The sequence below is a fragment of the Rhinolophus sinicus genome, linkage group LG04 (genome assembly GCF_036562045.2).
Source record: "Rhinolophus sinicus isolate RSC01 linkage group LG04, ASM3656204v1, whole genome shotgun sequence".
Taxonomy (NCBI): Eukaryota; Metazoa; Chordata; class Mammalia; order Chiroptera; family Rhinolophidae; genus Rhinolophus; species Rhinolophus sinicus.
Genome location: NC_133754.1, coordinates 134,932,789 through 134,947,764, shown reverse-complemented (window position 1 = coordinate 134,947,764; position 14,976 = coordinate 134,932,789).

Here is a 14,976-nt window from a genome sequence, read left to right as displayed (position 1 = left end):
GCTACATGCCTTGGAGCACTAGGTTTCCACAAGAGGTTAATTGGAGTGCTGGGGAAATATGGATTCTCAGGTCAAATAAATTTGAAATTCAGAAAAACTGCATACTTAACTCTGTTCCCTCCCCCCACCCGGGTTTCCAATCCATTTTAGGCATCTCCCCATTTTCACATGTTAAAGGGTAACTTGTTAACGTGTTAGACATTCTACGATGTCCAGCAGAAAATTCTGATTGGGAAATATTTAAATAGAGAATCAGGATAACCTGATGGTAACATCTCAGATGAGCTTTAAGGGGACAGAGAGGATTGTCGTTGAGAACAGAGCTCATTTCTTGCTCCTTGTCAGCTGTGTTCTCTGGCTACACAGTTTTCAGAACTGACACCACCTCTCTAGTTTCTTGTCATTTCTTTGGGTGAAGGGCCTTAGGAGAAGGAGCCCCCTTCCTCTGTCAGCCCAGCACTACCATAAAGTTCCATTGCTGAGGTCTCTCGGAGAAGATTGCCAAGTTTGGGGACTTAATGCCCGAGAATTTGTCATGCTGCATTTGGCACTGCCCATTAAATTCCCAGCAACAACATCTCAGGATGTAGGACGAGTTCCACCTGAGCTGAGCAATGGCATGTTGTAAGCGGAGCTTTTATGGCTTTGCCAAATTAAATGGGGGAAGGAACAACATTGCCAATAGTGTTCTTGAGCACGAAACCACAAAGAAGAAAGAGTGCAGTGAATCTGACAGGTTGAAAGTCATTTAGTAGAGAAGGCAAGAGAGAGGAGGGGTCATATATGCTCGACTATTATAATGCAGGTGCTATGTGGTGTTTCTTACAAGGAAATAAAAAGTGAAGAGAGGAGGACAACAAAGAAAAGGAAAGAAGGAGATGAAAAATTTGGCTTCCTCATTTCTCATGTGCCTGCCCACTTCAGGATTGGGCAATCTGAGTGCCTGAGTTTAGCTTGAGGTATCTGTCTTCCCACCCTTTCCTTCTGCATACTGTCAATCTGATCCCTACGTGCATACACACACCTCACTTATAATCTGGCTTTAACCTAAAATTTTAGAAAATTCCCTATCTTAGGAAAATTGTGTAAGTATATTACCCTTTTGTTATCTGACTCAGCTCTCTTCTTTTAAACAGGAGGTTTGGCCCTTGCATCACAAAGCCAGCATTCCAAAAGAACCAGCCCTGGCAAATTCCCATTTCGGTTAATAATAGAAAGAATTCAGATGCTTTTTTTTTTTTTTTAAGATGATTCAATAATAACTCAGTTATTTCTAGCTTATGATTTAGTTCTAGTCAATCCTCCCCACTCTCTCCCTCCCTAGAGTCTCCTCTAACTCGCATCCAGGTTCATAATTGTTTTTGGCAACAGCCCAGTGATGATGTGGAGAGGATCAGGTCTACTTCATAGTTTTATCTCTTATAAGTCATTCATGATGTCCTGGTCCAGCATCTGTTTTGCCCCTGGGGATGCCCAGTGTTTGCTTCAGATTCGTGGCTAAACAGGTTGCAGATGTTCATTCAGTACTCACTCAATTCTGGCCCTGGAAGTCTTTAGTCAATTGAAGCCATGGTCTCCTTCAGGCTCCAGCTTGGGTAGTCTACTCATGCATTCTGAGGTGGAGTCTTCCTTGGCCCAGCCAAGGAATTCCCCAGGCAGGCCCATGGGCTCTCTCTCAACAAAATCCTTTGCTCCTGGGTACAGTAGGCCTGTCTGTGTCTTCCATTGATAGGAGAGAAATACAAGATACTAATCTTAGGCCCCTCTGATGCCAAAATTTGCCTGTCACCATCTCTATTGATCTCTTCATTACTAGGGCAGTGGTGTGAAAATATTGGCCAACTTCAGCTTTAAAAAAAAACAAGTAAACAGACAAACAAACAAACCTCAAAACATTCCATAAGGGAAGCAAGACACCAATCTCCCTACTCTAGAAGCACCCAATCTTCTGGGATATCGTCTGTTATTCTCCTCAATCTTTTCTACAGAAGGTACCAAAAAAAATGTATACACATTTTAAGAAAAGAAAAAACTGTATTAAAATTGTAATACTTAATATATACCAATAACAGAAGATGAATACAAGTCACATTTTACTTCTGCAATTACAAGACGTGCTCAAAGTGGTTACCATCAGCATAATTTTAATACAGCTTTTTCCTGTTTTAAAATGTGTATACACTTTTTTTTTTTTTTTTTGCATCCTCTGTATTTGTACAGAAAACGGGTGGTGGGCAAGACACATTGCTGAAGGGCTTCTTCCTTTCTTATATTCTATGCACTTCTACTTCTGCTGCTCAGAGGATTCATTAGCTCATCTGGGGGAGAAAGAAAATAATGTTTCCTTGTTGGTATCACTGAGAAAATCACTTCTGATTCACACCATGTTGATGCCTTTTGAACTTAGAAGCTTAGAATGTGGCTTCTCTGTGGGGGTTGTCTCTACTGCAAAGATCCCCTTTTGTTTATTTGCCAAGTGGGCAGGGACCTGAAACTATGGTGAGTCTGGTCGGGCTAAATTAGCATGGCAGTGCTTACTCTGAAATGCTATTTTGCCTCATGTGCACAACTATATAACTCAGAGATGCTAATTTATCTAGCCTTCAGGAGGTATCCTCCTTTAATACACAAATAATGAAGGAGCAAGTTCTGTGGCTACAGTTTTTCTCATGTTTGCACCCTTATGTATTTCTGAGTATTTCCCTAGGATTTCTTCCATTTGTTACAAACATCTTTTATCTCCACAAACATCCTCTTACTCTGGACTGCTACCGTTTTTCCTGATGGTTCTTTCTGCCATCTACCCCAAATGCTGATACAGAGTATAAACAGTTCCCTCTCTTTCCCCCAAAAAACATATCTAAGACAAGGTGTTAATATTTAACAATACAGATTACAAAGCAGAAAAGACTATTTTTGACTGGATAGTACACATCACTGCCCTTACAATCCCCAAACCATGCCCCTCCATGCAGTAACCTCATTGGTCAGATCTCTCTCTAGTCTCTACCCTTCAAGCTGAACTAGAAATGTGTAATGATTCAAATGTGGTAGACATTTGTTTCCCACTGACATAAAATTCAAAGTGGATTTTTACAATTGGAGAATGGCTCTTCTTTGAGCAATAATTCAGGGACCTAGACTCTTCTACCTTGAAATGCTACCATCTTTGTTATTCATGGCTTCCAATGATACTATGCTCATCTGCATTGAGCCAGAGGAAAGGGACGGAACATAGAGGGTCAGATTTAGAAGTTCTTTATGCATCCATCCTGGAATCTGGCTAGAACTCAGTCACATGGCCAGATCTACCTGCAAGGGAATCTGGGAGATGCAGCCTAAGTACATGCCCAGGAAGAAAGGGAAGTAGGCTTTGTGAGCAAGTAACCAGTTTCAAGGCGGGGAGGAGGCAGCTGATATTATCCAGTAGTCAGTTGCTATCAGGCAACATCATATTTTACATAATACAACATAATACTTTACAGAGGTAACAATTCTCCTCACAAACAAGACAAGCTCTCACAGGATTACATTCGTCATGCATTCTGAATAGGAGTTTGGCTTTACATTTGATAACCTGAAAGCCCAACAGAGTACCAGTTTAAAAAACATCTGCCCCAAAGATGAATTTTGCTCTTTTCTCTATAATGACATATGTTTTCGGAAATATGGTATTCAGTTCAGATAATTTTATTATAATTATATCTATATGCATGAGTAAGTTTAACTTTCCACTGTTTATAATTAGAGGGCAATGACTTCTATTTTCTTCTGTGGCTGAAAGAAGTTTTTCTTTGCCTTTATAAATAAGTCTTTGAGAACTACAAGCTTAGTTTTCTGAAACTGGAATGAAAGAATAAACCTGAGACAAGGGTCATAATGCTCTTTGACGAGGGAATAACTTCAAGACATTTATGAGTGTAGAACATAAAGTTAGCATAAACATTTATAATGAGAATATCATCAGAGAACTGATGTGCACATTACAACTTAGATGACTAAATTCAATTTACTACAACAAACATTCTAACAAATACAATTTCCTCTAACAACATACAGAGAGTAAATACAATATCCAATGACATTTTTGCCATAATGGTAGCCTCAAGGTTAAGGATAATATTCTATAAAAAATAACAATAAAACATGTACTTAAAGAGGAGAATGTCATAGGAGAGGTCCTGGTCATTCTTGGCAAACTGCCTATAAACTCAGTCTCGTATTGTCAAGTATAGGTGATGTGTATATGTGCCTCTGTCAGGATAGTTACACACCCAGTACTTTGCATTATCAAAGCTACTTCTGTCATCCATCTTTTTGTCTTCTAAAGATTGATTTGTCACTAACTACAATTTTGGCTTGTGGCCAATGGTTTCAATGCTGTTTTTCTTTTTCTTTTTTTAATTGCTGAATGGAAAATTGAGGGCTTATAATTTTCTTATTTCATATTTCCCTTTCATAAAGTATCTCAGATATAGCCACTCCAATTATTGCTCTTTTCTCTGTAATAGACATATGTGTTTTCAGAAATATTGTTATTCAGTTTCAGATAATTCTAATTATATGCATGAGTAAGTTTAACCTTTCACTAGAGACTTGTTGAAAAACCAAAGTTGGGCCATTTATTTCCTTGATCTAGTTTTATGTTTACTTTATAAGTATATTAATCTTGCTGCAAGTGTGTGTTAACATACATGAATGTGTGAGTGCATGTGTGTGAGTGTAGGTGAATGTGTGTGACTAACCAGGATTCTTCATTGTAACCAGCATAAGTGGATTTGGGGTAGCTTAAGCTGTAAAGAATTTATTGGGAGACGTTATATAGCTCACAGTCAAATGGAAATCCTAGGGAACCAAATTTACAAATAGGAGAGAATTAAGGGAGACAAATTGCCAGCACTGTAGCCCAAATCCTATCATCAGAAGAGTTTGGTTAGGGCAGCACAGTCATTACTTCTGGTTGCCACTGCTGGTATTACTGCTCCTGTCAGCAGTGGATGTTAACCATCACCTCTGAATAAATCCTGTCTCTTGATGATTTAGTTCAGATTATCTACCTACAGTCAAGTTTTCTGGCTTTCAGAAAGAGGCAGTGTCTGCTATTTTTTAGACTCCTGGGAGCCAGAAGGCAAGTCCCTACTTCTATACAAGGTTACATGATATTCGATTCTCCAAACCTAGGAAGTGGTTCAGATGAGAGCTAACCAAGGTAAAGGCAGCATGTGTCCACTAGAACGGATTGTAATGAGGAGTTTGACTCCATTTTTTTTCATTAGTTTCAGGTGTAAAAAACAATGTAATATTTAGACATTTATACCCCTCAGAAAGTGATAACCCCCCCGCCCCCAATCTACTACCCCTGACATCCTATATAGCTGTTACAGTTCCACTGACTCTATTTCTTATGCTGTACTCTACATCCTGCGACTATATATATAAAATTATACTTGACATTCATTATTATTCAGCTTCAGGTGTACACTGCAGTAGTCAGATATCTACACCATCCATGGAACGTTCTCCCTAATAAGACAAGTGTCCATCAAATATCCCATAAAATATTTACAACACTATTGATTATACTCCCCAAACTGTCTTTCGTATCCCATGGCAATTTTGTAGTTACCTATTGTGCTTTCTAATCTCCTCACCTTCTCCCTCATCCCCACCCCCTTCCCATAGAGCAACCCTCAGTTTTTTCTTTATATCTCTGGGACTGTTTCTGATTATTTTGCTCATTTATTCTATTATTTAGATTTTACGTATAAGTGAAATCATATAGTATTTGTCTTTCTCCGTCTGACTTATTTCACGTAGCATAATGTTTTCTAGGTCCATCCATATCGTTGCAAATGCTAAGATTTCATTCTTCTTTATGGCCGCATAATACTTTATTGTATAACTGTACCACAGTTTCTTAATCCAGTCATCTACCGATGGGCATTTCGGTTGTTTCCATGTCTTGGCTATTGTGAATAGTGCTGCAATAAACATAGGGATGCATACATTTTTTCAAATTGGTGTTTTGGATTTCTCTGGATGGATACCTAAATGTGGAATTGCTGGGTCATAAGGTAATTCCATTTCCAGTTTTTTGAGATACCGCCATACTATTTTCCATAGTGGCTGCACCAGTCTGCAATCCCACCAGCAATGCATGAGGGATCCCTTTTCTCCGCATCCTCGCCAGCACTTGTTGTTTGTTGATTTATTGATGCTAGCCATTCTGACTGGGGTGAGGTGGTATCTCATTGTGATTTTTATTTGCATTTCTCTAACGATTAGTGAGGTTGAGCATTTTTTTATGTCTGTTTACCATCTGTATGTCCTCTTTAGAAAAATGTCTCTTCATGTCCTCTGCCCATTTTTTAATTGGGTTGTTTGTTTTATTGATATTGAGTTGAATGAGTTTTTTATAAATTTTGGATATTAACCCCCTATCAGATGTATCATTGACAAATATCTCCTCCCATTCAGTGGGATGCCTTTTTTTTTTTAATTATGGTTTCCTTTGCTGTGAAAAAATTTTTTAGTTTGATGTAATCCCATATGTTTATTTTTTCTTTTAGTTTCCTTGCCTGAGGGGATATATCAGTAAAAACATTACTAAGGGTAATGTCTGCACATTTTCTTCCTATATTTTCTTCTAGGAGTTTTTATGGTTTCAGATCTTATATTTAAGTCTTAAATCCATTTTGAATTTATTTTTGTATATGGTGTAAGGAGGTGGTCCAGCTTCATTTTTTTGCATGCGTTTGTCCAGGTTTCCCAGCACCATTTATTGAATAGACTTTGACTCCATTTTTTGATGTCTGATTCCTGACAGCTTTTGTGCCTCATTGTCCCTCTGCCTTTTGCGCTTCACATCTGGACAAGCTGGTAAAAAATCCTGGGTGATCGTTCCTTTGGTGCCAGCAGGAAATTTCAAACAATAAGGCCCTTTTCAAGTGAAAACTTTCACTCAGCTCCACTTCCTCACCACAGTAAAAACCCAGGCCTGTCTCCTTTCCTTGCTCTCAGGTCATTTCAGACCTGCTTGAGAGGAATGCCCTATTCTCCCAGACATTCCATACCCTCTTACTGTGTGTGTGGTATCATCAGTCATGGTATCCAAACCAAAACCAGGTGAGGGTCCATCTGCCTCTACCAGTGACCATAATACGGATTTAAAAAAATAGGTAAATAGAAAAGTGACCCTTAAAATCCTGGTGAATTTTTCACACGATTTCTTTATGTAGGGAGCATCTTCAGTGCATTCAAAACAGGGTTTATAATTCAAACAAATTTCCCAGAACTTATCCCATTTCATAATGGAAGCAGAGGCAATGATAATATTTATTTTATTTTATTTTATTTTTTTTAAGGTAAAAAATATTCCCAACTCTTGAGTGTGAAAGCAGTTGAGTTGCCTGCCTTTGTCTAATGGATAGATGAGGGAGCTTTGAACCTACTTGGGACTATGGACAAAATGGGCATATTTCCCTGAGTGAATAGGAATGAGCTCTTTCATGTGGACTGTGATTTAATTTGTATTCCGAGGAAAGTTGATTTATTAGATCACATGAAAATGGAAGTGGCCTTAAGTGAACATCTAGGCTACCCAGTCTTACCTCAGTCCCCTTTCTAGCATCCTTGACCTATCAAGTGGCCCATCACCTTGTGCTAGAATACCTCAGTAAAGGTTAGTCCTTCTTTGGACAAATCTGACTTATAGAAAATTCTTCCATCTATTGATCCACCCTGAGCTCATAGTTCTGCTCATTACGGCCGCCTAGAGCAGTCTGATACACCTTCCTTGGATTCAGAAGCCCCACTTTGATTTGTTCAGTGTCTTTTCTGCTCACCTACACCCTCTCTTTCACCCAGAAATATCAAATGATGACTGCAGAGACATATCTACACTCACCCTGACAACTAAAAGCATCACAAGAAAATATAGGAGACCAAATGACTAGTATGTTTTTTGCAATGACAAGCTGCCCGTGTGTGCTCTTTAGCTTCAATAATCGTAATGAGGGAAGACCCTTTCTATACCATTCAGAACTAACCATGTGATTTATGGCCCAGCTCCAACAGACATGTTAAGTACATCATGCGCTGCTTCTCCTGGCAAGGAAGGCCTGCTTACTGGCTCCTGCTGTAACAATAAAGCTCCCTTTCTTAGTCTATGCTGACAGAATCAGGCTGACTGCGCTTTGGGTTCCAAAGCACCCTAGGTATAGCCCCATTGCCAAATACTCTATTTATGACAATGCTGCATCTGTGATGCCAGGCACAGGTGTATGCAAGGGGCCTTCCTGGCTGAGATAGGAGACAGCAATCTTGGGGACTGTCTGGTCCCTTGTTACCTTCTGGGGATAGGTTGGAAAATGTTCTGGTATGTTAAACAAAATTCCTTTCACTACATAAATAAAAGTGGAGCTGACATTGAATTGAACCACAGGGACCAGGTAGGCTGTCGGTCCACCCAGAGGAGTTTTCATAGGTCAACGGGTCCTAGTTTTATTACAGACCTTATCTTACATGAGAATTTGATATCTATCACAGGTGCACCTCTGAATAAAGTGTTTCTTAGAACAAACCATAATTTGTTATTTCCTCAAATTTGTTTGACTTCTCTAAGGAGACATTGTGGAAGCTTACAGAAAATTCATCTTGCAGGAACTGTTATTCTGCCCACCTACCTGTGAACTGGTTGGAGAGAGGGAGAGCTTGTCACATCTCCTCCTTCATTCGTATTTTATTCGTTTGGATTTCTCTCTTCTTTCTTTGATGAGTCTAGTAAAGGCTTATCTACTTTCTTTACAAAGAACTAGCTTTTAGTTTCATTGATCTTTTATATTGTTTTTTTAGTCTCTATTGCAATGTTTTATGCTCTGATCTTTACTATTTTCTTCGTTTTACTCACTTTGGACTTTGTTCTTATTTTTTTCTTTTGGGTATAAATATAGATTGTTTGATATTATTCTTGTGTCTTGAAATAGGACTGTATCATTATGAATTTCCCTCCTAGAACTGCTTTTGGTGTTTCCCAAAGGTTTTGGAGCATTGTGTTCCCATTTTCATTTGTCTCAAGATATTTTTTGATTTCCTCCTTGAATTCTTCATTAACCCATTGATTGTTGAGTAGCATGTTGCTTAGTCTCCACTCATTTGTGTTTTTTTTTTTTGTGTGTGTGTGTGTGTGTGTGTGTGTGTTTTCTGATTTCCTATCCTTATGATCAAAGAAGACTCTTGATATGATTTCAGTCTTCTTAAATCTACTGAAATTTGTTTTGTGGCCTACCATGTGGTCTGTTCTGGAAAATGTTCCATGTGCACCTGAGAAGAATGTATATTCTGATTTTTGGTTCATATGTTCTGTAAATATCTATTAAATTTATCTGATCTACTGTATCATTTTAGGCCACTTTCTGTATGAATGATCTATTCATTGATGTTAATGAGGTGTTAAAATCCTCATTGTAATAATGTTTCTTTGTTTCTTTATCTCCGTTAATATTTTCTTTATATATTTAAGTGCTCCTACTTTGGGTGCATAGATGCTTACAAGTGTTATACACTCTTATTTTATTGACCCCTTTAGCATTATGTAATGTCCTTCTTTGCTTGTTGTTACAGTCTTTGTTTTGAAGTCTATTTTGTGGGACGTTAGTATTGCTACCCCAGCTTTCTTTTTGTTTCCACTTGAGTGAAATGTCATTTTTCTTCCTTTCACTTTCAGTCTGTGTGTCTTTTGATGTAGAGTATGCAGCATATGCACATGTGTTTGTTTGTTTTTTAACCATTGAGCCATGTGTTTGATTGGAGCATTTAGTCCATTTACATTTAAAGTAATTATGGATAGGAATAAACTTATTGCCATTTTTTTAATTGTTTCCTGATCATTCTGTAGTTCTCTATTCCTTCATCTTTTGCTGTCTTTTCTTTATTTTTTTTAGATTTTATTGGGGAAGGGGAACAGGACTTTATTGGGGAACAGTGTGTACTTCCAGGACTTTTTTCCAAGTCAAGTTGTTGTCCTTTCAATCTTAGTTGTGGAGGATGCCATTCAGCTTCAAGTTGTTGTCCTTTCAGTCTTAGTTGTGGAGGGCGCAGCTCAGCTCCAGGTCCAGTTGCCATTGCTAATTGCAGGGGGCACAGCCCACCATCTCTTGCGGGAGTCGAACCGGCAACCTTGTGGTTGAGAGGATGCACTCCAACCAACTGAGCCATCTGGGAGCTCAGCTGCAGCTCAGCTTAAGGTGCCGTGTTCAATCTTAGTTGCAGGGGGCGGAGCCCACCATCCCTTGCGGGACTCGAGGAATTGAACTGGCAACCTTGTGGTTGAGAGCCCACTGGCCCATGTGGGAATCAAACCGGCAGCCTTCGGAGTTAGGAGTATGGAGCTCTAACCGCCTGAGCCACTGGGCTGGCCCTGCTGTCGTTTCTTGTACATTGGTGATTTTCTTTAGTGATTTGTTTGGGTTATTTTTTTCTTCATTTTTTGTGCATCTATTATATATTTTTGGTTTGTGGTTACTATAAAATTCATATAAAACAAGCTATGTTTATAGAAGTTTTAAGTTGATGGTTGCTTAAGTTCAAACACTTTGTAAAAGCACTACATTTTTCACTCACCCTCCTTTCAGTTTAATGTTTTTTAGATCATATTATACATCTTTGGTGTGTGTGTGTGTCTTTAATTTATTACTGTATTACACATGTTCTTACTAGTTTTGTCTTTTTTTACTGTCATACTAGCTTTTATAATTTGTTAATCCATCACATTTGCTAAATGTTTGCCTTTTTGTGATATGTTTTTCTCTCCTGTATTTACTTTTTTTAGATTTGGCCATTTATTTTCCATTAAAATATGTCTCTTTACTGTTCCTTTTGATGCCAGTTTAGTGGTGATAAGCTCCTTTCACTTTTGTGTGTCTGGGAAACTCAATCTCTCCTTCAAATCTGAATGATAACTTTGCTGGATAGAATATTCTTGGATGTAGACTTTTCTTTTCCTTCCAACAGTTTGAATATTCAACACTTTGAATATATCCCCACTGGTCTGCAAAGTTTCTGCTGAAAAATATGCTGATGGTCTTATGGGACTCCCTCATACATAACTAGCTGCTGGTCTCTTAATGCTTTTAAGATTCTCCTTTATCTTTAACTTTTGGCACATTAATTATGATGTGTCTTGGTATGGGACTCTTTGGGTTCATCTTGTTTGAGATTCTCGGTGTTTCCTTCACTTAGATATCTGTTTCCTTCACCAGGTTGGGAAAATTTTCAGCTATTATTTTTTTAAATAGGTTTTTGTCCCTTTCTCTCTGTCTTACCCTTCTGGAACCCCTAGCTTTTGAAATTTGGTATGCTTGATGTTGCCCCAGGGGTCCCTTAAACTCTACTCATTGATTCTCTTTTCTTTCTGCTTTTCTAATTGGGTGAATTTCATTACCCCATCTTCCAGCTTGCTGACTCGTTCTTCTGCATTAACTAATCTGCTATTTATTCTCTCTAGTGTTTTGTTTTTGTTTTTCAGTTATTGCATCCTTTAGTTCTGATTGGTTCTTTTTTATATTTTCTATTCTTTGTTGAAGTTCTCACTGACTTCATCTATTCATCTCTTGAGTTATTGAACATCCTTATAACCAGTGTAGATTGCTTATTTCTGTTTCATTTAGTTCTTTTTCTAGGATTTTGTCCTGTTCTTTGGATTGTAACATATTTCTTTGTCTCCTCCTTTTGACTGTATCTCTGTGGGTTTTTTTTTTTTTTTCCTGTGAATTAGGCAATACAGAAACCTCTCCTGGTCGATAAGGAGTGGTCTTATAGAGCTTCCCCCTTGTAGACAGTGTGTGCCAGGTATCTTTGGCAGGCCAGCTAGTGTTGGAACTGGAGCAGACTCTAGCTATGGGGAGTTCCAGGATCAAGCCTCACTGGGGTTGCCATGGCAGGTTGGCTTGAGCTGGAGTTGGAGTGGCCTTGGGCTGCAAGGAGTTCCAGAGATAAGCCTCACTGGGGCCGAGAGCTGTTGCTGGAGTGGCCATGGGCCACAGGAAGTCCCAGGGATGTCTTGCTGTTGCCACTTTTTCAGGCTGGTAGAAGCTATAATTGGAGGGGCCTCAGGCTATGAGGAATCTGGTGGCAAGCCACACCAGAGCCCAGAGCTTTAGCTGTAGAAGATGCGAACTGCAAGGAATCCACAGGGTAAACCATGTTGAGACTGCCTTGGCTGGCCAATTGCTGGAGCTGTAGTTGGAGTAGGCCATGGGGAGACAATGGGGTAAGGTACTCTGGGGCTGGAGCTGTAGTTGGAGTGGCATGGGCCATGGGGAGTTCCAGGGACAAGCCACAGGACTGATGTGGGCCTGCACCTGGCGCACACTCTGATGGCACTGGCAAGCAGGCTAGAGTACCTGGATTATGTTTCTGCCCATGCAATCATAGGGGAAGGGGAGGACAACAAATGGTGTTCTACGGTGCCTCCAACACCAGAAAGAGTTCCCACAGTTTCCTCCCATTTGGCAGATGCTGTAAGGTTAGTGAATTGATTTCCTTCCTGTATATTCTAGGTGCCCACTAATTCACTGTGTCCCAGTGCAGCCAAGTCTAAACACAGGCCGTTCAGTAATCCCTCTTAACCGCAGGTTGGTGCATTGGGGGTGTGGTTCTGATACCATGTCTCCATCTCTTCTACTTGTTTCTATGTGGCATCTCCCTCATTTGTTGTGCAGAAGCTGTTCAGTCAGCCCTCAGTTATTCTTAAGGGGGAATTACTGTGTCTGTAGGTTTTAATTCAATGTGTTCATGGGAGGAGGTGGGTTCAAGGTCTTCCACCTTGAATTGTAACCCTAGTCTCAGTGATTTAAATATATGGCAATGTTCTTCCCTCATGTTGCTGTTATCCAGTGAGGTTTTTAAATCTTCATTCCTCATTCTACTGGGATTAGATTTAAAAACAAGTAGACCATCAGTGCATACTTAAGGAATTTGTTGAGGATCTATAAGATATAGATTAGAAGTTAAGGACAATATCTGATGATAGTATGATCAGGGTTGGAAAGCCTGAACTGTGCCCTGACAATTACCTCAAATACCCATGAGTTTCACTATAGGGAATAAGAGCAGAATGAAAATCTGGGCACCACTTTAATAATAGCTGCACAGTTCAAAGTCCTGGTCAAAGGTTGGCTCAAAACCTAAGGTAGTGCCTTTTATATTTCTGCCCCCTCCACCTCCTGCCAGTTCACATCTACTTCTTGGGGGTGGCATGTTCAGGTACTTAAAGAGGGAGAGCAAGAGATAGCTGGATCCCAAGAGAAGTCTTATATTCACTAGCCAATCGTCTTATATTCACTACCCATTTGAGCTAGACTTTTTGTATTTCCATTTGTCTACCATGTCACTCCATATTCAATCCCTTCCATGGTACCTGGTTAGTTTCTCAATGAAGGCCAACTGCTCAGCATGTGGTTTCTCTATTATTACAAGCATTGCTTCTCCCCCATGTAAATGTAACCCTATTGCCAAGCCCTTGTCATTCCCTTAGCCTGATGTGCCAAGATTTGCCCTTTTGCACACTGTTTTCTTTGACTAAAATATGCTCCACAAACTTGTTCAACTGATTGAATTCTATTCATCTTTCAAGCCACAGTGCAGCTTTCCAGAGGACAAGCTGTCTAAGGTTAAATGTAATTCCATAGGGTTTCATCTCAACCTTGAATTTTGTTCCTTCTTGACTCCAATATTTTAGATGGTTATTGACACTTTTTAAAATGAAAAAGACATATTTTAATGATAAAAGTATCCATTTATGTTTCTATTCAGGAGACTTTAGGTTACCATAATGCTAGAAATTAGATCTCAATGATATCCTTTTGATTATTTTCCACATGAGGACATGAGGCTCAGAGAGACTATGTGACTTGCCCAGATTTCAAAGTGAGTGGCAGAGCTGAGATTAGATCCTGGACCTCTGGATTCCATTCTGTGGTTCTTTGCATTTCAGCAAACTGGGTCCTCTGTTCCCCCTGCAATCTTCAGCGCCTTCTTCTGTGAATGACCTTCATCAAGTTATATGATCTTTATGTGCCAGAATCTATTAGTGTTCCAAGAAGATTTCAGAGGTCTACTTGCACTATTGTGAGGACAATAATTAACAGATATAAAGCACTGTGCAATACACAGTACTGTGCAAACACCACATGGAACAACCAAGTCTATTTCACAGTAATTAACTTGGCACACCCAATAAGGGAGAAATCAGTAGAGCAATTCCTAAAGGACTGCAGAAATGGCCATTTCCTCTGTATCTTAAAGGAGTATCCCACAGCCAGGAACAAGAATCAAATTCTGCACATGAATTTATCACAAGATGTATTGTGGATAACTATTGTTTTTCTTGTTTAATTATTGTTCTTTAAGATATGTATTCATTTTTAATGGAAATTGGAAATGCTCAGTTTTATGAACAATGAGCATAAGACCTCCACGATTTGTTACTATTATACACATTAAGAAATTGTTCCTCAAAAACTTATAGACACAGACAATAGTTTAGTGAATACAGAGGGTAGGGAGGGAAGGGGTAGTAGATGAGGGTAAAAGGGATCAAATATATGGTGATGGAAGAAGAACTGACTCTGGGTGGTGAACATTCAATGTGCTATACAGATGATGTATTACAGAATTGTACACCTGAAACCAATTGTCACCCCAATAAACTTTAATTTAAACAAAAGAAATTGTTTCTAATTTGTGTAATAAACCTGGATGGTAGGTAATTTTATCTACATCTTATAGATGAGAACAAAGCTCAGAAGATTACTAATTTGATTAAGCCCAATTCAGCAAATAAATTATGAAGATCAAATGTGAACCTAAGTCTCTTTGAATCTAAGGTTTTTGCATTTTTTTTCCCGGGTACCTGACATTGTAATAATCAATATGCTTTGCACTTTCAGATGACTTTCCAGAAACAATATAAATCTA